This window comes from Mytilus galloprovincialis, chromosome 8, assembly GCF_965363235.1.
Source record: "Mytilus galloprovincialis chromosome 8, xbMytGall1.hap1.1, whole genome shotgun sequence".
NCBI classification, from domain to species: domain Eukaryota; kingdom Metazoa; phylum Mollusca; class Bivalvia; order Mytilida; family Mytilidae; genus Mytilus; species Mytilus galloprovincialis.
In genome coordinates this window covers 76,431,453-76,456,369 of record NC_134845.1, presented here as the reverse complement: position 1 = coordinate 76,456,369, position 24,917 = coordinate 76,431,453, and the positions used below count along the sequence as shown (strand labels likewise).

Below are 24,917 nucleotides of genomic sequence, written 5' to 3'. Positions count from 1 at the left end.
TGGTAGATCTAAACATAATGCTAACCCTTTTCTTTGTATTTCATTTAATTTGTCCAGATGACTTGAAGAGCTGGATTGCCAAATACTACTAGCATAATTAAAAATTGAACATACTAAGCTGTCATATATTTGAATACGTGTCTTTGTTGGTATTAATGCTATTCCCTTGATTTCTCTTATAATTCCTAAAGATCTTTTGGCTTTCTTAACTGTAGATTCTATGTGACTATTGAAATTTAGTTGTTCATCCAATTTTAATCCAAGTATAACTGGATTAGGGTTGTATTTTAGAATTGTGTTTCCAAGCTTTAGTTTGATATTTTGGACTTTATTTTTTTCTTTACTGAAAATACTGTACTCTGTTTTTTGAATGCTAAGTTTCATTCTCCAATCATTGCTCCATTTTTGTACTTGATTGAGATCTTTTTGCAATTTTTCTTGTATAACTTTTGGATCTGAATGTGAGTGCCAAATAGTTGCATCATCTGCAAACTTACAGCAGTCTGCAGACACGGATTTAAAAATATCTTTTATAAAAATATTAAACAGGATTGGGGAGATAACAGATCCTTGTGGCAGACCAATACTGGTTTGAAACCAGGGACTTTTGTAATTGTTCACCATGCATCTAGCTTCTCGGTGACTGAGGAAGGCATTAATCCACATCCACATTTTCCCTTTGATGCCGTCATTGTACAACTTTACCATTAAACCCTCTCTCCAAACGCTATCATAAGCTTTTTCAAAATCGATAAAAATTACAATAGTGGTTTTGTCTTTGTTAAATCCATTAAAAATAGCTTGTGTTAAAGATAATAAGTCATTTGTTGTACCTCTAAAATGTCGAAAACCTTCTTGTTCTTGGTCCATGATGTTGTTCATTTCTACAAATCCTTCCAACCTGTATGTTATAATTCTTTCCATTAATTTTGCCACTACACTAGTTAAGCTGATAGGTCTGTACGATGATGGTAAATTGTAATTTGGTTTATATAATTTTTTTATAAATTTGACATTTGCTCTTCTCCAATTTAATGGTATAATTCCTTCTTCCCATGACTGGTTAATGATGTCCAAAAGTTTGGATTTTATTTCGCTTCCACCATTGATGAAAAGTTCAGTAAAAAAGAAGTCTGGACCTGGTGCTGATTCTTTTTTTAATTTAAAAATGGATCCTTCTAACTCTTCCATTGTAATATAATCATTGTACTTGATGTTATCTGTATTTTCTTCTTGATTAGAAGTACTAATGCTGATGTATTGCTGTGTGATGTCATCATAGAATTGTTGATTAAAATTATTTGCTTTTAAATGGTAACCTTCAAAGAAGGTATTTTTCAGGATGTTAGATTTTTCTGGTTCAGTGAAAAGAATATTTCCATTATTTCCTTGCAATGGATGTACTAAATTTTCAGATTTCTTTTTAGTTAATTTTTTGAAATTTGACCATTTTTCCCTTAAAGATTTTGCATCTCCAATTTTTTCACACAAGTCTTCTGACCATTTATTTTGGGCATCTTTTTTTGTCATTTCAAAATCATTTTCTGCTTTTGCAACATTTTCAAAATTTTCTGGTGTACTTCTTAATTTAAATTTCTTTTGAGCTTTGTTTAGTTTTCCTTTCATTTCTCTGATATCATCATTCCACCATGGGGGGTGTTGTAATATCGTCTTTTTCTTTGGTTTGACTAAGGGAATGCATTTTGTCATACAGTTTGTTAAAGTTTCTTCAAATCGGTTGTAGTTATTTTCTATATTTTCATTTTGTGGAAAGGATAATTTTGAAAATGAGTCTTTTGCTGTTTCTTTCCATGCATTCCAATCACATTTTTTGATATTCCAATATTCCTCTTCTATTGTACAAGTCAGCATGAGGTATTATTGGTAAAAATCACAAATTAATTCAGACATGTCAGTGTTGGTACATGTACTTGGATGATGCGGCCTAATAGTTTCGTTTTACACACCCTAGTGACTGTTCAGTATGATGAATACAGACTGAGATGAAACGCTGACATTCTCAATGTATGCAGAAAAAAAATTGCATTAATTGTTTTCCTTATTGCTTACATTTGCCGTCCTACTAACATGTTCACAGGAGTGCCAGGAGAAGACATAATTAGGCGCCATCCCAACAGCGGACATCCAAAATTAATGCGAACAAAAATTTGTTGTTATTATATTGCAATATTACTGTCCATTGTATTATCATGATTATACATTGAATCCTGGCATAGAAAATATGGCTTATTTACTATGCGGGTATACATGGTATATAGATTTACAAATTAAAGTGCACATATGGTCAGTTTTGGTCAATGCGGTCTAATCATTTTGTTGTACAAGTCAGCATGAGGTATCAAAACTACTGAAATTTTGTTACGTATCAATATTTTGAATAAAAGAAGTACATGCTGGCACCCTAAATTTATGCGAACAAAAATTTGTTGTTCATGTTGTTATTGTATTGCAATATAGCTGTCCATTGTATTATGCATTGAATCCTGACATAAAAAATATGGCTGATTTACTATGCTGGCATATAGATTTACAAATTAGAGTGCACATATGGTCAGTTTTGGTCTTGGTCAATGCGGTCAAATTATTTCATTGTACAAGTCAGCATGAGGTATCAAAACTATTGAAATTTTGTTACGTATCAATATTTTGAACATAAGGAGGACATGCTGGCACCCTAAATTTATGCGAAACAAAAATTTGTTGTTATCAGCTGGTTATTGTATTGCAATATTGCAATCCATTGTATTATACATTGAATCCTGACATAAAAAATATGGCTGAATTACTATGCGGGTATATATATGGTATATAGATTTACAAATTTAAGTGCTAATACATGTATGGTCAGTTTTGGTGGAAGCGCTAAAAATATTTTGTTGTTCAAGTCAGCATGAGGTATCAAAATACTGTAATTTTGATACGTATCAATATTTTGAATAAAAGGAGGACATTCTAGCACCCTAAATGTATGCGAACACAAATTTGTTGTTATTGTATTGCAATATTGAGCTGTCCATTGTGTTGTACATTGAATCCTTACACAAAAAATATGGCTGATTTACTATACAGGTATATAACTTTACAAATTAAAGTGTACATATGGTCAGTTTTAGTTGATGCGGTCAAATGATTTTGTTGTACAAGTCAGCATGGTCAGCATGAGGTATCAAAACTACTCAAATTTTGTTACCTATCAATATTTTGAATTAAAGGAGGACATGCTGGCACCCTAAATTTATGCGAACACAAATTTGTTGTTATTGTATTGCAATATTGCTGTCCATTGTATTATACATTGAATACTGACATAAAAAATATGGCTGATTTACTATGCGGGTATACATGGTATATAGATTAACAAATTAAAGTGCACATATGGTCAGTTTTAGTTGATGTGGTCAAATGATTTTGTTGTACAAGTCAGCATGGTCAACATGAGGTATCAAAACTACTGTAATTTTGTTATGTATTAATATTTTGAATAAAAGGATGACATGCTGTCACCCTTAATTTATGCGAACAAAAATTTGTTGTTATTGTATTACAATATTGCTGTCCATTGTATTCAGGTATTATACATTGAATCCTGACATAAAAAATATGGCTGAATAACTATGCTGGTATATAGATTTAGAAATTAAAGTGCACAAATTGTCAGTTTTGGTCTTGGTCAATGCGGTCAAATTATTTCATTGTACAAGTCAGCATGAGGTATCAAAACTATTGAAATTTTGTTACGTATCAATATTTTGAACATAAGGAGGACATGCTGGCACCCTAAATTTATGCGAAACAAAAATTTGTTGTTATCAGCTGGTTATTGTATTGCAATATTGCAATCCATTGTATTATACATTGAATCCTGACATAAAAAATATGGCTGAATTACTATGCGGGTATATATATGGTATATAGATTTACAAATTTAAGTGCTAATACATGTATGGTCAGTTTTGGTGGAAGCGCTAAAAATATTTTGTTGTTCAAGTCAGCATGAGGTATCAAAATACTGTAATTTTGATACGTATCAATATTTTGAATAAAAGGAGGACATTCTAGCACCCTAAATGTATGCGAACACAAATTTGTTGTTATTGTATTGCAATATTGAGCTGTCCATTGTGTTGTACATTGAATCCTTACACAAAAAATATGGCTGATTTACTATACAGGTATATAACTTTACAAATTAAAGTGTACATATGGTCAGTTTTAGTTGATGCGGTCAAATGATTTTGTTGTACAAGTCAGCATGGTCAGCATGAGGTATCAAAACTACTCAAATTTTGTTACCTATCAATATTTTGAATTAAAGGAGGACATGCTGGCACCCTAAATTTATGCGAACACAAATTTGTTGTTATTGTATTGCAATATTGCTGTCCATTGTATTATACATTGAATACTGACATAAAAAATATGGCTGATTTACTATGCGGGTATACATGGTATATAGATTAACAAATTAAAGTGCACATATGGTCAGTTTTAGTTGATGTGGTCAAATGATTTTGTTGTACAAGTCAGCATGGTCAACATGAGGTATCAAAACTACTGTAATTTTGTTATGTATTAATATTTTGAATAAAAGGATGACATGCTGTCACCCTTAATTTATGCGAACAAAAATTTGTTGTTATTGTATTACAATATTGCTGTCCATTGTATTCAGGTATTATACATTGAATCCTGACATAAAAAATATGGCTGAATAACTATGCTGGTATATAGATTTAGAAATTAAAGTGCACAAATTGTCAGTTTTAGTTGATGCAGTCAATTATTTTGTTGTACAAGTCAGCATGAGGTATCAAAACTACTGAAATTTTGTTACATATCAAAATTTTGAATAAAAGGAGGACATGAAGGCACTCTAAATTTATGCAAACAAAAATTTGAAAAAATTTGCTGCTTAAGTATGCTGGTATATAGATTTATGAATAAAAGTGCTCACATGGTCAGTTTTGGTCAACACGGTCAAATAATTTTGTTGCACAAGTCAGTAAGAGGTATCAAAACTACTGAAATTTTGTTACGTATCAATATTTTGAATAAAAGGAGGACATATGCTGTCACCCTAAATTTATGCAAACAAAAAATTGTTGTTATTGTATAGCAATATTGTTGTCCATTTTAATATACAATGTACATTGAATCCTGACATAACAAATATGGCTGATTTACTATGCTGGTATATAGATTTAAAAATTAAAGTGCACATATGGTCAGTTTTAGTTGATGCAGTCAAATAATTTTGTTGTACAAGTCAATATGAGGTATCAAAACTACTGAAATTTTGTTACGTATCAAAATTTTGAATAAAAGGAGGACATGCTGGTACCCTAAATTTATGCGAACAAAAATTTGAAAAAATATGGCTGATTTACTATGCGGGTATATAGATTTATAAAAAAAAGTGCACACATGGTCAGTTTTGGTCATTTTGGTCAACACGGTCAAATAATATTGTTGCACAAGTCAGCAAGAGGTATCAAAACTACTGAAATTTTGTTACGTATCAATATTTTGAATAAAAGGAGGACATATGCTGGCACCCTAAATTTATGCAAACAAAAAATTGTTGTTATTGTATAGCAATATTGCTGTCCATTGTAATATACATTGAATCCTGACATAACAAATATGGCTGATTTACTATGCTGGTATATAGATTTACAAATTAAAGTGCACATATGGTCAGTTTTAGTTGATGCAGTCAAATAATTTTGTTGTACAAGTCAGTATGAGGTATCAAAACTACTGAAATTTTGTTACGTATCAAAATTTTGAATAAAAGGAGGACATGCTGGTACCCTAAATTTATGCGAACAAAAATTTGAAAAAATATGGCTGATTTACTATGCGGGTATATAGATTTATAACAAAAAGTGCACACATGGTCAGTTTTGGTCAATACGGTCAAATAATTTTGTTACACAAGTCAGCAAGAGGTATCAAAACTACTGAAATTTTGTTACGTATCAATATTTTGAATAAAAGGAGGACATATGCCGGCACCCTAAATTTTTTCAAACAAAAAATTGTTGTTATTGTACAGCAATATTGCTGTCCATTGTAATATACATTGAATCCTGACATAACAAATATGGCTGATTTACTATGCTGGTATATAGATTTACAAATTAAAGTGTACATATGGTCAGTTTTAGTTGATGCAGTCAAATAATTTTGTTGTACAAGTCAGTATGAGGTATTAAAACTACTGAAATTTTGTTACGTATCAAAATTTTGAATAAAAGGAGGACATGCTGGTACCCTAAATTTATGCGAACAAAAATTTGAAAAATATGGCTGATTTACTATGCAGGTATATAGATTTATAAATAAAAGTGCACACATGGTCAGTTTTGGTCAACGCGGTCAAATAATTTTGTGGTACAAGTCAGCATGAGGTATCAAAACGTAACTAAATTTTTTTATGCATCAATATTTTGAATAAAAGGAGGACATGCTGGCACCCTAAATTTATGCGAAGAAAAATTTGTAGTCATGTGTTAAAATGATGCTTTCCTCTAAAATACGTCCTTTCATAGATATACATATAAATAAAGTGCAAATATGGTTGAATTTGATAGGTATTGGAATTTATATTCAGTGCCCGTTATCATTGTAACCAAGATCGTTTTTTAATTTATAGATTGGCAGATCACAGATAAATTTGTGTTTCAAGCAACGTTTTATGCGAACTTTATTTTCAAATATTTGTATTAAATCCTGTTTATATAACGGAAGTATTAGTTTTACTTTTTTTTCGATGTTTATACTACGAAACAAAGATATTAAAAAATATTTTTAAAAAATCGATGTAGAGCGGTCCTGGTTACAAGTTAACTTAGTGTTGAGCAGACCAGTCAAAAGTTAACTTGGGAACAGGTCTGGTTTCGATCTGATTTGTCAAAGCAAAAGTTAACTTTGTGGCAGGACTGGTCTCGAAGTTAACTTATGTTAAGTTTATGGCAGGACTGGTTTCGAAGTTAACTTATGTTAACTTTACGGCAGGACTGGTTCGAAGTTAACTTATATCAATAGCGGACCTGTTTCGAAGTTAACTTTTTGGCAGACATAAAAACAGTCCTAGGACAAAGTCCGCTTTTCAAGTTAACTAGATTTTGGTCCTAGGACTGGTCAGAGCAGTCCTAAATTTGGTCACAGGTTAACTTTGACCAGTCCAAATGACTGGTTATCAAGTTAACTTGCTGTACAGGTTAGGACTGCACCCATCTGTAAATTGGATTTTTTTTTTATCTTTAAACGAAAATTGTAAGATTTGAGTTTATATTAAAATGTTTATTTTGATACGATAAGTAGTATTTTTGGAGTTTTTGGAGTTTGAACGGATTTAAAAAATAAGCCATCTATAGGTTCAAGGATTTTTTTCAGTTCACACTAAGTACTTTAAATGAATATTCAATTGTATTACATTTAGATTTGTCGTTTAATGCGTTTTTATTTTTTTTCCAAATTTTGAATGAATTTGTAAGAATATGACAAAACATTCAAATTATGTATTGATTCTATGTATTTTTATCTGGATTGCCTTTGAATGTTTAGTACTAAATTATGTTATCCTTTATTTGTCGTTGTCTATATATGCACTATATGGGGATTTAATCTAGTATCATGTTATATTCAAGCATATCGGTTTACCAGTTTTTGGTAAACTTTGACATATTCTCACTGAACATGCTGAAGTTAGGTGGTTTCCTGTACTGAGTTATAATCTCCCCATTATCAAAGTAAAATAAAAAATGCATTTTGCTTCATCTGGAACGCCCAAACCGAAAATTATGTCTAAACTTAAGTACGTGAATACTGTTTATAACCAGAAAAAAAATGTTTGAAATAATGTCAATACTTGTACAGTAACTACTAAGCTGATGCGACTGTGTGAGATCAGCAGTCTAACACAAGCTGTTTGACCAAGTACCGTCAAACTTTTCCCAGTACAATGAGGGTTGTATATTTCATACTATAAGTAAACAGAAAAATGCTGCATATCGGATGTAAAATTGTTTGCTATCTTCAACTCAACATTATCGAACTATGACCAAAAATTTATTTATTTCCTTCCTGAAAAGCAAAGAAAACTTTGGCAAAAGTTTACTACCCGATGTTTTTCGGACGGTTTGACGAGTAGACGGATAGAGTCAGTCGAGCGATAACTAGACATACTTCCGCTTTCATAGTCGCACATCAAACAATCATGCATCATATAAGTTTGTGGATTCGAAAGACACTTTCTAGATTTTCCTTTATATAAAACTCTAAACAATTAAGCCGGTCACAGATAAGAATATCTAAATACTTGCAATCATAAAGAACAATGTGTCCAAAACAACAGAACGTACAATAACAGCAAGATAATACATGCTTAAATCATTTAGAAATAGTTGCTAGACAATTTTATTTACCAACATAAAATTTAATTTAAAACAGGCAATTCCTAATATGTTGTTCGAATCTTGCTGTATTGTCGATGATTATAATCATTTATGATTTCTGTTTATCTATTTGATGAATATTTCTTTTCGGTTTCTACTTAAATTTAATTAATGGTTTCGAAAATGACAACACAAGTTCATACTTTTTCATTAATTTTCAATGTAAAACAATGTACCAAAAAGAGTATCTAAATGTTTTAGTCACATTGACAGTTTGTCAAAATCCTTAAATTCTTTGGAGCTGATATTTTTACAGGTCACAGTTTGTACACCATTGTTTTAGTTTTTGAGATTAAGATTAAAGATAGAAACCCAAATAATCGATTAAATGTGCAAGCAGACATTTGATAATATTTGGCGTTTTGATCCTAGGTAAACATTTGAAAGATATTAGACATTCTATGTTTTCATAATTATGTTATAAGAGAGGCGACTAATATTATAGGGGCAATCAAACTTATAAGTCAATAATAAACCGACAACGCCTTTGCAGAAAATATAAAAAAAATCATCAGATTAACAACAGTACACAAAACACAATATATTATCATTTAAATGTATACACAAAAAAATAATGCAACACGAACGCTACTAACAACTGGGGACGATATTAGGCGCTCCGGAAGAATAGGCAGATTTTGCACCCAATGTGGCATCTGTCATTTTGCTTAACTATAGGTGATCAGTCTAATTTAATAAGTCACATTCGCGGAAACGAGTACATAATAGTGGTTACAACAATTGCACCTATAATGGGCATGTTGTTGACTTTCTGGACCAAAAGCATTAACTTTCCTGGTTGTTCAAAGAGAAGTCTTGTTTAAAAGTTTTAAGACAATCGACGACGCCGACGACGACAGACACAAACCAAAATCAATAGTTGAAATAACAAAAGGGATCAGGTAAGTTAAAAAGTTAAATCAAAGTAATCAAACACATGGTATCACCTTTAAAGATTTTTTTAATATTGAGATTAAAATCCTATGGATAAAGTTGAATAATCCGGAAAAGTCTGCATCAAGTAATAGGATTTTCACTCGTCTTCTTCGTCACTGCTGTCGTTGTACATCTTGGTGTAATCAGAAGACTGAAATGAGAAACATAGAAAAATAAATGTGCTTACTGCAAGTACAAACTGACATGCGACACTAAGTTGTTGTTACACTTTTCCAGGAATATAAGCTGTTGGAGTATAATACCACTCACGTTTTTTTTCCAATAAGCCTTTGTTAAATTTGTACTTTCCAAAACAACATGTGCAGAATTTATCCTTGTTGCAAATAAAGAAATACTCTGCATAAGTAACATTTTTGTCCTGTCCAGTGCTTTAGACAAACTTTCACATTTCATTTCACTGAATATCGGAAAAGAAACCATCACTGGATTTTGACCAATCAAATGGTCACTTCCTTGTCCTGTGTTCAAGCTTTAGTAAATATGTAACCTCAGGTTTTCAAAATATTCTATAGAAACACCAAACCAAATAACGGTGCTTTGAAATACCAACGATATATGCCCTTTTCGTATTCAACCGGATGTGACGTAATATGCTTTGGTGGATTTACACCTTTACATTATGACGAATCCCTATCAAACTCCACAGACATGATACACGAAATATCAGTGAACGACAAGAACCATGCCTTGCTATATAATTTAATCGCTTACTGTTGTAGGCTGTTAAAAGACAAATAGCTTTTATATAGATAAAAAAGGAATCACTTTCATGACTTTGTAAGAAAAATATAATTAATATACAAACTCAAACAGTCTAATAACCCCCAGTCATCAACTGAGACAGACGTTATATTTGAATTTATATTCAATATAACAGTACACGCATAAAACCTTGCAGATATTTTCATCAATCTCAAGTTTCCTTCTATTACTTTCTATCAGTTCATAGACATACTTTTGTCACGTGACCTAGGCGTCATCAACGTTTATTTCATGAATAACTAATTAAAATTGATATTTAGAATTACATTATAAGAAATGACAGTGATATTCGATCTGTCTATTCGTAATAGCATAAAGGTGCTGCAAACTTTTACATAAACCGTTACGCAGGTTGTTTATGGGCACCACCTTTTTATGATATTTAAAAAATATTACAGTCATTCCTTAAAGAATTGACATCTAATCACACTTCGGATTATTCATATCAGGTTCAGTTAAAACGTTTAGTATTGACGCTGGTTTTTAATTGATCTTCCTGATATATTACCTAATTATTAAAGTCATATTAATTTGGATAGTAATGGTTTATTGTTTTTTTTTAAACCATTTTCGGTTTTGCTCTTCTGTAAAATGCTAAATGTTTATTAAATTTCACACAATACATACATCAATTTGAGCATGTTGAGTCTTCATTTGATTTTGATAAAATAAAAGCAACAGAAAATGTCCTACCAGTTCTTCTTCTTCACTGTCGTAGGATTTTTCGACCTCTTCTGAATAAGATCTAAAGTACCATTTTAGTACACGCAGCTGAAAAGAATTATAAAAAATATAAGATCTATGTATTAATAAAAATGTCCTTACACTGTCGTTTGACTCTTCTGTGGATTCTCCTGGATAAGTTCTAAAATAAAAATTTGATTAAAGCATGCAAAATAGTCTTCAACTGTTTTATTTATTTATTTATTTATTCATTTATTCATTTATTCATTTATTCATTTATTCATTTATTCATTTATTCATTTATTCATTTACTCATTTATTCATTCATTTATTTATTATTTATTTATTTATTTACTTTTTTTTTTATCTATTTATTTATTTATTTATTTTTTTACTTACTTATTTATTTATTTTTTTTTAATCCTTTGTTTTTAGTTAAGCTTATTTCTTGCGCTCTTTATTCCGTTTTACTTTTATTGTTATCATTTTACACCAATGTTAATTGGGAACTCTTAAGTTTAAACATATTTATTTAAAGTGGATTTGGGAAACAACTTATAGTAACTTATATTAATCCTTTCACTTTGCGGGTGCGAGTGCTGCTTATGGAAATGAAATTATTTCGCTGTTTTATAGTTTTCAAATTTAGTAGAATGATTCCATATGACATAGTTGCTATTGAAAACATTATGATTAATACAAAATAAAACATGATTCAAAACATCAATATAAGTTGATTAATGTTACATAATATGCACATAAACGAACAAAATGTTGAACCATGTTGAAAAAAACGAGTTACACATACTGACACACTATCACCAATACAATGGATACACAACTCTATATTCAGAACTAGTTACATGATAATGATAATATAATATAAAGAAAACAGGTATCAAACGCTTTGAAATATTCAAGACAATCATTGTTTAGTTAACAATAATCCAATTCTCTTTTCGCAACACCATATGACCTGTATGCTTACTTATATTAAACTTTTGTGTTTAACAAATTACATATACATGTCTCGATTACACAATGTTTATACAATGATTGTTATCAAACATAGTGTAAAATGCAAATGCATAAAAATCCCTATTAGAAAAGATGTAAAATTATATACACATTAATATATAAAATATATAATTTATATATATAATTTACAAATGTGCAAGATAAAAAACATTGAAGAAAAAACCATCCGGCATAGCATGTTAAAAATGAACACAACACATTTATAACAAAGTAAATAATCATAAACATGTTTATTTGTTGCTATTGTTGTAATAAAATATTGCATATAGATATTCTTCATTTTAGTACTGGTCGGTAGATAAATTTCCACTCGCTACGTAACCTGTGAAATAGAGGAACCAAGAAACCTGTTTCGCTCACTCTCCTTTTATCTTAGTTAAACTGAATGTTTTGTTTTAGAACAAATAAGTGTGTTTTTCAGCAATAGGTAATGATTATTATTGGTAAAAAAAAATTCATCTGATGAGGTAAAAAAATTATTATAAAGACATGTAATACATACTGAACTTGAAGAAAATTTTGTTTGGAATTTTAAATTTCTTGTCATGATGATTTTATCAGATGTGTCATGATTTAAAGCGACAACAAATCCAGAACTGGTCGACATGATTGCAAAATCTCACAAAACCTCGAATGTTGCTAGTTTTAAGCGCTAATTAAATATATTGCATATAAAATCAAATTAATATAAGCCCTGTTGTAACCAACTATTCAATGAAGTTTTTGTTCCACATTATGACCAAATTTTCAGAATTTTTGAGTACCGTTAATGTTATTTGGGGTTATCAAATCATTAACATTATAATTTTTCAAAATGTTATAAATTTTAGCAAATCATAAACAGTGACGTTTCGTGGACTAAAAAAGGAAGGTGGCATTTGTTTTTTTCCCTGGCGGATGTTCTGAGAGTTTGAAAACGTTTCTGAGAATAATAGATGTAAGCAGATTTGTTATGCGTGACAATGTGACAACTTTCAATCCAAGTCACAGTTTGTAACATTAAACCAGTTAAAAGAAAACTCTAGTAAGTTTGTTTATAAATTTGAAGAATCAATTAGTCCCTCTGGATTGCATGTACATAAAGATCAAATGGAATATAATCGTCCCTCAAGAGATGAAAATGTTCTTTTTAACTAGAATAACAATTAATTTAAATACTTTCTCTTATGAATACATTATTTTCTAGTCTGCTATACTGTCATCAGACACACTATTAATGCTCATCTTTGTAGAGCAAATTAAGATTTGTTAACGATAGACACCATGTGATGGCAACAATTTAGGCCAGGTTAGCTGGATAACGTTTTATTGGTTTATAAAATACATGTATCAATTGCCTAATAACTAGTTTTTGAAGGTTGTGCAAAAGACTTAACTAATGTGCTTCAAACCTTTTTTTTTAACCTAAGAGGGCAATTGACTGTAGAGTTGTAGACACAGGAGTTGTTTTTTAATTGTTGATAACAGTTTAATTAATTACTTGAGAACTATTATTTGCAACCAATTGAAAATTAGGCATTATCTGTCACATTTAAATTCACTGATTATAAATTTCATTATGATTTAGAACATACAAAATATACAATGTATGATTAAATGCATGTTTTTGAAGCATTTTGTTTCTGTTTTAATAATGTTGTCATACATTTTTATATTCGCGCCTCAATTAAAGTGTTAAAAAGCCAAATTATAAAACGCATTAAAACAAGATAACAAATCTAGTCTTGTTTCAACAGTCACTGATAATAAATAATCAGATGCAAAGATTAAACAACAGTAGAGTAGTATAGTTATGCACACGAGGAATGCCTTGGAGGTCAAGTTGTCAACTTAGACATGAACACTCATTAAGGCTACCAAAACATCACAAATAAGAAAATAAACGTATTCAAACAAAATCTTAATTTCAAAAGAAATAGTATTTTTTTTCTATAACTGAAAGATCAGCCATCAATAATATTTAAGTATTACTTAGGTAACAGCCATGTAACGTTGTTTGAACTTATTTGATTTTTTATGCCCCACCTACGATAGTAGAGGGGCATTATGTTTTCTGGTCTATGGCTCCGTTCGTCCGTCCGTCCGTCCGTCCAGGTTAAAGTTTTTGGTCAAGGTAGTTTTTGATGAAGCTGAAGTCCAATCAACTTGAAACTTAGTACACTTGTTGCTTATGAGATGATCTTTCTAATTTTTATGCCAAATTAGACTTTTGAGCCCAATTTCACGGTCCATGGAACATGGAAAAGGATAGTGCGAGTGGGGCATCCGTGTACTTTGGACACATTCTTGTTTTCTTCTATTATACTATAGTGAGTTTGAATCAAATTTATCATTGCGGTTCCTCTTATAACTCGTTTTATAACGTCTCAGATTCTAACTATCCGCAAATGAAGATAAACTATTTTCATGTTTACCAATATGTTATGCTCATTTCAGTAGTGATCGGTTTCTAGAGGAGTTTAAACATAAGATCGTACTACTATTCAAGTTGTTATGTCATGTTGGAAACAGTGGATTCAATTGACAGTTTGGATAAAATTAAGGAGATGTGGTGTAATCGCCAATGGCCTTAAACTATCCACCCAAGTTCAAATTAAGTGAATTTTTAGCAATTATGGGGAACCGGTGGACCTTTAAAATAGGTTAAAGGCCCAAACATAAAAAGTTTGTAACAATTCAATATCGAAAATAACGGCCTAAATTTGTTAAAGTGTGTAAAACAATATAACTTTAGTTCGATATACCAAACAAAAAAAAACCAAACAATTTTGATCATGAAGATAAATAAATTTGACTAAGTGACATGTAACTGTTATTTCGTAAGAATCGAAAGTCTATAACGTTTTTGTGGATTAAGTATCCCCTGAAAATGTTTTGAAAAAAGTGATCATTCGTTGAACATTTAAATGCATTTTGGACATAATACTAGATACATAAGAAACCAACAAAAAATACTTTTCAACAGATAATCATGAATCAAAAGTAATACAACTTGAATCTTCATGTAGGCGTTGCTATTGAATATATGTTATATTAGATAAATGTTTAAAACTGACAACAGCTTGAATAACGAATCATGAATAAAAGTATAGATTTAATTAACTAAAAAAAAACAAAAAACAAACGACAATAGCCTTATTACTAACATTGTTTCCATTACAAAGATTATTTGGTTTATTGGTTGGTTGATATACTATCTGCATAGCATAAAAAATCAATGTTCATATAGATTCGTTTACCGAGATCGTAAGCCTGTAGTTTAATTGATTGATTGATTGGTTGATCGATTGAAATTTTAATTTTTGTCATAGATGCATGTTCGCGTTCGTTAATTAATTGATTAACTTGGTACGTTTGCTGATTGCATGAATGATATATTGCTTGCTAGATTGACAGTTCCATAGCATATTTCATATTGATTAATGGATTTCTTGATTGTGACTGTGATGTCCAGTGACAAATATTAAACGCACATTCTTTTCAACAGAAGGATACATATTCCCTACTCCAAATAAAGGGCATTCTGGGAACTTCTCATTTTCCCTTAAAAAAATAAGGATAATCGATACTGTTAGCATTATGCAAATTATCAACAAATCAAATCATCGAGCATACAACCAATAAAACTTAACACCGATTCACCTAATAACCAGTCAGTGTATCGATATGCAGTAATAGTCACTTACTTTTATGCAAACATTTTATCAACAAAGCAATCAACCAACAATCATGTGAAACTTCGAAATAAGGAATGGCTTTGTTTTGTATTCTTTGTTAAAAGGCCTATTTACTAAAACGATTATATAATATTTAATGTTTGTAATATTTATGTTATGAGACCTGTTAAAAAATTATGAAATCCCCAGTTTTGAGATGATCCCTTATTTAAATGTCTCGAATCTAGACTTTTGTCTCTCAAGTGTCAGACGTAAACATTCGTCTAACATGTCTATCAACTATGACTCTACTTTTGTAGTTGTATGGAGACGTTAAAAAATAGCCCATACAAAGTTTTAAACAAGACTAAATGTGTTTTGTATTTTTTTCTGTAAATAGAAATGGTTTAAATTTTAGAGTATTTTAGATTTTTCACAGATTCTTTTTCATTGCAAAAAATGTTTGTATTAGTTTCTATGCAAATTAAGCAGCCAATATTAGGCTGTATGATAACAATATTACAAAATATTACATACAATACACTGCAGTACCTTTCATCTGCTGTGTCAAATGTGTATAGCACATTTCTTTTTTTGTTATCTGTTTTATTGTATATTATATACATATTGAACATTAAGTAATTTTGTTTTCTAAACTGATTTTTGTTGTATGATCTATTTATTGCAAATCAAATGTTTCAATAGAGATCTGGGGTTAAAATAAATGGTTTAACGCAACTCAAAGTTGTAATTTTTGTGCCCCAGTTGTAATTCGCTTAAAGTAAAATTTGTTGTACTTATATTTACTTGCAGATGTTTAATTTTCACAGTCGCTGTTAAAATTATACAAAACTAAAGTGAAAGGGTCACTTTGAATAAAAATACACACGCTTAAGACGATGTACTAAAAAATCATGAAGGTTTGGTAATGATTATGTTGCATTATGGCAGGAATTGATTTAACCTTTATATATATAAACAAAGAAGATGTTGTTTAATTGACAACAAGACAACTTTTAACATGAGACCAAATGACACAGAAATTAACAACTATAGGTCAACGTACGACCTTCAACAATAAACAAAGCCCATACCTATTACCAGCTATAAAAGGCCCGAAATGTAAAACAATCCAAACGAAAACACAAACGTCCTATTTTATGTACAAAAAAAACAAATCTTATTTTACACAGCGACAAACCATAACCACAAGTTTTCTTTCCACCTTGATTTTCAAATATTTTAAATATATGTTGTATATACAGAATAAAGCGCGATGATAATTAAGGAATGACTGTAATTTTTTTCTGTCTATGAAGAAATAACATAAAAAATTTGGTGCACACTGAATAACGCGCGTAGCGGGTTATTTAACAGTGTGCACCACATTTTTTATGTTATTTCGAATAGACAGAAAAAATATTACAGTCATTTCTTATAATTTAATTCTAAATTCTATTTTAAACCGTAGAAAACCATGAAAAAATGTTGATGACGTCACGATCACATGACTATATGATGTCTATGGGCTCATAACAAAATAACGTCAGCCAATCAGAAGACGCGTTACATCTAAATTAAATTATATAGTTATAATCTACAGTTTGATTTTATATAATTCAACAAGTATGAATCTTATATTAACTAAATCAGCAATACTCATTATGAAGTTTAAAATTTTTGAACAACAGTTCTTTGCCAAACATATTTATTTTAATGGATCAATGAATTTATCAATTACTAATACTTAAAATAACTTCCCTGTATATAAGATTTTCTTTCTTTTAATGCAAAGATGTGTTTGTTCCTTCCATTCGCATTATATATCGTCGCTTCTGTATGTATTTGAACAGTTGCTTTGATGATCTGTGCCTGATTTGGTATCCAATATAAATTGTGAACAATGGCTGTCTTGAATATTCCTACAATACCAATGAATAACACAATACATTATTTTCATAAGTTCTGTCCAAGTTTGGATTCGTCAATGGGACTACCAATTGAATTATTTATCATATCAGATACACACAGAGTCAATTCTCATTACTAATTAAACAGGTGTTTTCATGGTTAGACATAAACTCTTTATGTATGTTACAAATCAAAATATCAGAATTGTGTTTCTTCTCATATAAATTTACCGACAATGTTATTTCACTTACCATTTCAAATCTCCTGTCCAAATCAAACTTTTATTTAAACAAGGGATCCTGCTATTTTAAAGATGATTGTCTTCTGCGTTCAATTCCCATAACCATATTTTTAATATAATTGATTGAATCAGGTGATCTATCTAAGTTAAAAAAAAAAAAAGAAGACAATTCAGACATTATAGTTTGCAAATAACTTTAAGTGAAACACATCAGCACTGTTTTCTATTTAATATTGAGAAACATGCCTTATATGTTCAGTAAAAGATCTATCAATTCATCTTCTTTAATATTTTATTGTATGTTTCATCTTCAACTCAGCATGATCAAAACTTTTTCTTGACGTTAAAGTGAAATTGACAAATGATTGATACCCCGTAACATAATTAGTGTCATGAAAGAGAACAAATTCATCCGTGTCATCATACGAATTATGGTACACTGAACGGTAAATTAACTCAAATATCAGACTAAAGGTCTTGTTTACTCACAGCCACTTTAAATATTTGTTTCTAAATTAAAAACTTACAGCCTTGGGAATATCAGTCTCTCAGTTACTTCAAATCACTGAGAAAACACAGTTTCAGTGCATTATCTACATTCGAAAATGCCTGTACCAAGTCAGGAATATGACAGTTCTTGTCCATTCGTTTTTGGTGAGTTTTGTTATTTGATTTTGCCATGTGATTATGGACTTTCCGAATTAATTTTCCTCTAAGTTCAGTATGTTTGTGATCTTACTTTTCACTTAAATTTTAACGAAATGGTAATTTTCAGAAAATCTATGCATTCAATAAAAACAATAATATGCTTCGCTGCTTACTTTGATTCAAATATAACGAAGATTCAAAGATTTTAAAGAAAAATGTAGTTTATATTACATAATAATTGTAAAAGATTTTTGAACTAAAAATATTACCTTAATATTAAGCAGGAAGACATACAGCGTTCACAGCCTAGATAGAAAAAAATCTGATGATTGTGTTATATTTAAAATGTCACGTGACATTTGGAAATTTCTACGTGAAAATCTTAAAATAGGGTAGTTGCATCATATATAACATGTATAAATCTGATGATTGTATAATATTTAAAAGGTCATGTGACATTTGGAAATTTCTACGTGAAAATCTTTAAATAGGGTAGTTGCATCATATATAAATCTGATGATTGTGTAATATTTAAAAGGTCACATGACATTTGGAAATTTCTACGTAAAAATGTTTAAATAGGGTAGTTGCATCATATATCAATCTGATGATTGTGTTATATTTAAAAGGTCACGTGACATTTGGAAATTTCTACGTGAAAATCTTTAAATAGGGTAATTGCATCATATATAAATCTGATGATTGTTTAATATTTAAAAGGTCACGTGACATTTGGAAATTTCTACGTGAAAATCTTTAAATAGGGTAGTTGAATCATATATAAATCTGATGATTGTGTTTTATTTAAAAGGTCACGTGACGTTTGGAAATTTCTACGTGAAAATCTTTAAATAGGGTAGTTGCATCATATATAAATCTGATGATTGTTTAATATTTAAAAGGTCACGTGACATTTGGAAATTTCTACGTGAAAATCTTTAAATAGGGTAGTTGAATCATATATAAATCTGATGATTGTGTTTTATTTAAAAGGTCACGTGACGTTTGGAAATTTCTACGTGAAAATCTTTAAATAGGGTAGTTCCATCATATATAAATCTGATAATTGTGTTATATTTAAAAGGTCAAGTGACATTTGGAAATTTCTATGTGAAAATCTTTAAATAGGGTAATTGCATCATATACAAATCTGATGATTGTGTTATATTTGAAAGGTCACGTGACATTTCGAAATTTCTACATGAAAATCTTTAAATAGGGTAGTTGCATCATATATAAATCTGATGATTGTGTTATATTTAAAAGGTCACGTGACATTTGGAAATTTCTCTACGTGAAAATCTTTAAATAGGGAGTTGCATCATGTATAAATAAAGGCAACAGTAGTATACCGCTGTTCAAAACTCATAAATCCATGGACAAAAAACAAAATCGGGGTAACAAACCAAAACCGAGCGAAACGCATTAAATATAAGAGGAGAACAACGACACAACACCGAAACGCAACACACACAGAAACAGACCAATCATCAGACAAAACACCACGAGAATAACAAATGTAACATGAAAACCAAATACATGAATTTGGGATAGACAAGTACCGTGCCACGTCTTATCTCAATATCTCAAAAATAAGAGAAAACACAAACGACTCAACGTTAAAATGCAACACAAAGAGAAACGAACAATATTATAACAATGACCATCTTCCTGACTTGGTACAGGACACTTTTAAAGGGGAATAAAAGTGGTGGGTTGAACCTGGTTTTAAGGCATGCCAAACCTCGCACTTTAATGGCAAAGTTAAATACAACACCGAAACGACAACACAACACCACAGGACCACAACACAAACAAACAGAAGAACATATTAGACACAGAAAAACATGATTAATAGATAACAAAAAGCATCAGGTCCAAAATTCAATACGCCAAAAACGCGCCTTGCCCACACAAGACTCACCAGTGACGCCCAGATATAAAAGATCGAACGTGAAAAAAGTACAAAGTTGTACAGCACTGAAGATCAAAAGTTGAAAAGGTTTCGCAAAATACGGCATTGTTTTTATGCCCGGGATAAGAACATTCTTATTATATAGAACAATTCATGCTATTGCAAACAGTAAATTTTATCAAATGAATATGAAAGAGATATACACAAAGAAACTAAAGTATTAACTAATTACAGAAAACTAAACCTGAATACATAACGCCTAGATATAAAAGATCGAACGTGAAAAAGGTACAAAGTTGTACAGCACTGAAGATTAAAAGTTGAAAAGGTTTTGACAAATACGGCATTGTTTTTATGCACGGGATAAGAACATCCTTATTATATAGAATACTTAATGCTATTGCAAACAGTAAATGTTAAACAAATGAATATGAAAGAGATATATATAATAATGAAACTGAAATATTAACTAATTACAGAAAACTAAACCCAAGTTTATCACAAAATAGACACACATCCGAATCAGTCCAAGCGTCAACGTAATTAAAAAAATTGTGACGTCACATACGATGGCGAAAAGGCAGAAACGTTATGCCACATTTGAATTTATGAAATTTAGAAACAGCATGACGTCACATATGAAAAACTATCATTCAAAAATGAGATAGAATTAGGATTGATTTAGAACTAAATACTGATAATTCATTTAAACAAAATGCATATTGCAATACTTATTAATAGCAATTAACTGTAATATATATATGTCCAGTTTGTATAAATCTGATGATTGTGTAATATTAAAAAGGTCACGTGTCATTTGGAAATTTCTACGTGAAAATCTTTAAATAGAGTAGTTGCATCATATATAAATCTGATGATTGTGTTATATTTAGAAGGTCAGGTGACATTTTGAAATTTCTAAGTGACAATCGTTAGATAGGGTAGTTACATCATATGTAAATCTGATGATTGTGTTATATTTAAAAGGTCAAGTGTCATTTGAAATGTCTACTTGAAAATCTTTAAATAGGGTAGTTGCATCATATATAAATCTGATGATTGTGTTATATTTAAAAGGTCACGTGACATTTGGAAATTTCTACGTGAAAATCTTTAAAAAGGGTAGTTGCATCATGTATAAATCTGATGATTGTGTTATATTTAAAAGGTCACGTGACATTTGGAAATTTCTACGTGAAAATCTTTAAATAGGGTAGTTGCATCATATATAAATCTGATGATTGTGTAATATTTAAAAGGTCACGTGACATTTGGAAATGTCTAAGTGACAATCTTTAGATAGGGTAGTTGCATCATATGTAAATCTGATGATTGTGTTGTATTTAAAAGGTCAAGTGACATTTGGAAATTTCTACTTGAAAATCTTTAAATAGGGTAGTTGCATCATATATAAATCTGATGATTGTGTTATATTTAAAAGGTCACATGACATTTGGAAATTTCTACGTGAAAATATTTAAATAGGGTAGTTGCATCATATATAAATCTGATGATTGTGTTATATTTAAAAGGTCACGTGACATTTGGAAATTTCTACGTGAAAATCTTTAAATAGGGTAGTTACATCATATATAAATCTGATAATTGTGTAATATTTAAAAGGTCACGTGACATTTGGAAGTTTTTAAGTGAAAATCTTTAAATAGGGTAGTTGCATCATATATAAATCTGATGATTGTGTTATATTTAAAAGGTCACGTAACATTTGGAAATTTTTACGTGAAAATCTTTAAATAGGGTAGTTGCATCAGATATAAATCTGATGATTGTGTTATGTTTAAAAGGTCACGTGACATTTGGAAATTTCTACGTGAAAATCTTTAAATAGGGTAGTTGCATAATATATATTCTGTAATACTCATTGGTTAAATATAAACAAAATATGACTTATTACATGTATATAGCAGGAAGATAAACACGTGAACAACCTTAATTATAAAAAAACGGTCAAATGATTGTATATAATTTAAAAGCTTAAGTAATTCTTGGTTATTTCTACGTGAAATTAAACCAGGTTCAACCCACCATTTTCTACATTTGAAAATGCCTGTTCCAAGGCAGGGATATGACAGTTGTTGTCCATTGATGTGTTTTGTCATTTGATTTTGCCATGTGATTAGGAAATTTCCGATTGAATTTTCCTCGGAGTTCAATATTTTTGTAATATTACTTTTTTGTATTCAATATGAGACCATATGAAATAGTATTATCATTGATGAGACAACTATTTAACAGAGATCCCGAAAAGTAGATGTTATGGACTATGGCATTCAACTATAATTAAAAAAAGAAAAACACATTACAAGCTTTCAAAGACCCTTCAGTAACAAACTAACCGGGTAATAGAGCACAAAACAACAAAATAAAAAAATTATGCAAAATAGCTACACACGGCAACTACTGAATTAATCAATACATTCTCTTCCTATTGTATTATTTCATTTTTTATTATCAGAGTTCGCTAATAAATAGATAATAGATATTAAAAAGACAATGCGACTCTCCATAGTTTGAAATAAACAAACACTTCGCTGGGTGTGTGTGGTAGTAATAAACACACATTCAAATCTCGCGGCAGCACAAGTAGATATTTTCTAGTTCGCAGATCCTTTTCGAGAATATTTTCTGAAATTTAATGGTTACTTTAAAACAAATAAAGGAAATCAATTACACATTTTTTAACTTCATGCACTCATGAATATGTATATCCTGTATATTTCGATAGATATAAACTCATGGAAAAGTAAAATCATTAAAAATACTGAACTTTTAACCGAGGAAATTTTGAAACAGTAAGTCCCTAATCAAATAGCAAAACCAAAAGCTTAACACATTACACGAATTGAAAACAAATATCTTCCTGATGAAACAAAGGACAAAGCGGGGTCTTACCCCCCCCCCCCCAAAAAAAAAAGAGAAGATGTGGTATGATTGCCAATAATACAACCATCCCTTTGGAAAACAATTTACATAGAAGTAAACAACTATACATGTTGCTTTTTCTACATTGGCTAGAGGTATAGGAGAAGGGTTGAGATTTGAAAAAACACATGTCCTCTCTTCTTTTTACCATCTTACCAGCTCTACTGGAATTTGTACATTGCAGCATCTTAATTTTGAAATATATTTACGTTCGAATGGTGTTAATTTTAAAAGATAGTTTTCTAAGCCAAAGATTGTTTTAAAAAGTCCATAAAATTCTCTTCTGGATAAGTTGTCAATTTGACTATGCCATTGTTGAATGAATGAATCTTTTAGTTTTTCTGTCAGTACGATTTTTAGTTGATTTATATCTAATGGTGATTGCTGAGTCCAAACATAGCTTAGTCCGGCATTGTCTAGGATCGATTTAATATAATCAATCCATTTGAAAGTGTGATAATCTTTTAATCTCTTTGATAAAGTATACTGCTAAGTTTATTTTCATTGGTGAGAAGCTTGTTCCAAAAACACACAATTCTACATTTTATTACGATATCTATTGGTGTACGACCAAGTTCTCCATATGTCATAAAATTTGTTGTCGACGTTCTAATTTTCAACACATTCCGGCAAAACTGTAGATGGATTTTGTCCAACATGTAATTGTTTTCGAATCCCCATGTATATACAGTTGTTTGAATATTGTAAATATTATAGAACTGATGATAGTTAAAAAATAACACGAATATAAAATGCTAATGAAGGCTCGGCTAAAATGTACAGAGATGATGCGAATGAAAAAATTGTTATGAATGAAATAATGTATTATGTGGAGGTTTTACACTGTAACGCTCACACGAATGATCTCAGCAACATACACAATTTGGATGCAGGTTATCAGTTTGAGTTTAAAATCCACCTTCATTCATATATTGATTTATGCGAATATACCTATTCGTGTATTTCATAAGAATATCATAACTCAATTTTATATAAAATTGAGAATGGAAATGGGGAATGTGTCAAAGAGACAACAACCCGCCCAAATAAAAAACAACAGCAGAGGGTCACCAACAGGTCTTCAATGTAGCGAGAAATTCCCGCACCCGGAGGCGTCCTTCAGCTGGCCCCTAAACAAATATATACTAGTCCAGTGATAATGAACGCCATACTAATTTCCAAATTGTGCACAAGAAACTAAAATTAAAATAATACAAGACTAACAAAGGCCAGAGGCTCCTGACTTGGGACAGGCGCAAAAATGCGGCGAGGTTAAACATGTTTGTGAGATCTCAACCCTCCCCCTATACCTCTAACCAATGTAGTAAAGTAAACGCATAACAATACGCACATTAAAATTCAGTTCAAGAGAAATCCGAGTCTGATGTCAGAAGATGTAACCAAAGAAAATAAACAAAATGACAATAATACATAAATAACAACAGACTACTAGCAGTTAACTGACATGCCATATATGTTTCCCAGCTATCATGACATCTTATTTAGCCACATGGAATCATTTATGACAAGTTATTACATAAAAAGATCAGAACATATTTTTTACATACATATTAACAGAAGAAGAACATTTCTGACTCATTGACATATAAGTGTCGACCCGTTGGTATACTACATCTGTAAGATAGTACCCGATTGATAAGTTGATATTCCAAAAAAAA

The 24,917-nt window shown here is 30.4% G+C and overlaps 1 long non-coding RNA gene across 1 annotated transcript; it reads right to left on the bottom strand.

Moving 5' to 3' along the window:
• Window positions 1–9,433: 9,433 nt before the first annotated feature.
• Window positions 9,434–17,876, bottom strand: LOC143042599 (uncharacterized). Its single transcript, XR_012968062.1, has 3 exons — window positions 17,743–17,876; window positions 10,896–10,973; window positions 9,434–9,570 (listed from the first exon to the last, which is right to left on the bottom strand). It is a non-coding gene; the product is annotated as an uncharacterized LOC143042599 (long non-coding RNA).
• Window positions 17,877–24,917: the final 7,041 nt, after the last annotated feature.